Genomic DNA, 1,638 nt, shown 5'->3' with positions numbered 1-1,638 from the left:
GGCCCGGGGCCCAGGCCGCGCCGCCCGCAGTCCCCGACTTACCCGGCTCCCAGGCGGGTCGGGCTGCGCCCCGCGCCGCAGGCTGGGCAGGGTCCCCGCGCTGACGTCGGGCCCGGGCGGGCGGCGGCTCTTAAAGGGGCCGGTGGGCCCTGCGCGCACAGGGCCGGGCTGGAGCCGGGCGCTCTGCGGGAGCCGCCTCCGAGCTGCCCGCGGCGGCGGAGTCCCGGGCTGGGCAGGGCCGAGCCTGCCCCTGCCGCGGAGCTGCGCAGAGCAGGAGGCAGGTGGTTTGTCTCGCTGCGCCTGGCGCTGCACAGATCCGCGCAGCGCCTCAGGCCCGGGCTGGCCCTGGCTCCAGCTGCCAAGCGCTCAGCTCGCTCCCCAGGCACAGGCAGCTGCTGAGTGAAATTAACCTTCAAATTCAAGAGCGGCAGTTTCACTGAGCAGCAGCCCGGCGTGTGGATGCCCCCGAGCAGGAGCCCCCAGGACATCCAGGCCCCTGGATGCCAGGCAGGCAGCCCAGAGAGCAAGGGGCCAGGAGTCTGGAAGCCTGGGGTCTGGCTGCCCCAGAGGCTCAGTTGCTGGGAGCCCATCCCAGGACTTTCAGCCTCCCAGCTCCATGACAGGAAGCCCCGAGAGTCCCCAAGATTTCTAGACTCCCTGCTGCGGAGCCAGGAGCTGGACCCCAGCTAGAGTTGGGCATCCCTGGGCTTCCAGTCTCCCTGCTGCAGAGCTGGGCGCCTGGAAGTCTTGAAAGTCCAGGCTCCAGCTAGGGCTCGCAGGGCTGCTAGACTCCCAACTCCACAGCCAGGAGCTGGAAAAGAGGGGGGCTGCCCTGGAGCCAAGGCCCCTAGAACCTTGCGGTCCCTGGCTCCGGGGCAGATGACATGGCGGGGCTCCCCTGCAGCCAGCCAGGTTCTGTTGGGATCCTGCCTGGGAGTCAGAAAAAGTTCATTGAACCCAACTTGTTTTCCTGAGAAATGTTGGGTTGGACGAGCCAGCGTTCTCCAACCAGCATCTGTTCAATCAGAAAATCTCCAAGCAGCTCGAACTGACGGGTCGAGACAAGGGCAAGCACCACAAACTAGAGCAGGGGTCAGCAACCTTTCAGAAGTGGTGTGCCGAGTCTTCATTTATTCACTCTGATTTAAGGTTTCGCGTGCCAGTCATACATTTTAACGTTTTTAGAAGGTCTCTTTCTCCAAGTCTATAATATAGAACTAAACGATTGTTGTATGTAAAGTAAATAAGGTTTTTAAAATGTTTAAGAAGCTTCATTTAAAATTAAATGAAAATGCAGAACCTCCCGGACCGGTGGCCAGGACCCGGGCAGTGTGAGTGCCACTGAAAATCAGCCATAGGTTGCCTACCACTGAACTAGACTGAAATCGCTGAAATGCCACAAGCACCTCTGTGCTCAGCAGAATTGAGTGGAAAATTGGGGCTTTTGCAGGTGGCGGATGATGGACTGACACACGACGCGATGGACCGTTCCAGCCACAGGCCTCTCCCAAGGAGACAAAGAGCACAGTCCACCTGGGGATAGTTTTCAAGGGTGTGGATACCTTCCTGGAGAACATCACTTGGAAATCAACCCTGGGGTGAAACTGCTACAAAAGCCACCTGGCAGAGTAGTGATTC

General features: G+C 60.0%; 1 protein-coding gene across 1 annotated transcript in view; it reads right to left on the bottom strand.

Moving 5' to 3' along the window:
* LOC112104248 (SNF-related serine/threonine-protein kinase-like) overlaps positions 1-186 on the bottom strand; it is a 16,034-nt gene extending 15,848 nt beyond the window's left edge. Inside the window, exon 1 of the mRNA XM_026653875.2 lies at positions 43-186. The gene's annotated coding sequence lies outside the window, so the exon portion shown is untranslated. The remainder of the gene's footprint in view (positions 1-42) is intronic.
* Between the last annotated feature and the right edge of the window lie 1,452 nt (positions 187-1,638).

The sequence above is a fragment of the Terrapene carolina genome, unplaced genomic scaffold (assembly GCF_002925995.2).
Source record: "Terrapene carolina triunguis isolate 2854851 unplaced genomic scaffold, T_m_triunguis-2.0 Scaffold166, whole genome shotgun sequence".
In the NCBI taxonomy this organism is placed as follows: Eukaryota; Metazoa; Chordata; order Testudines; family Emydidae; genus Terrapene; species Terrapene triunguis.
Note: the sequence above shows the minus strand (reverse complement) of the source record. Positions and strands in the feature narration are given on the sequence as shown.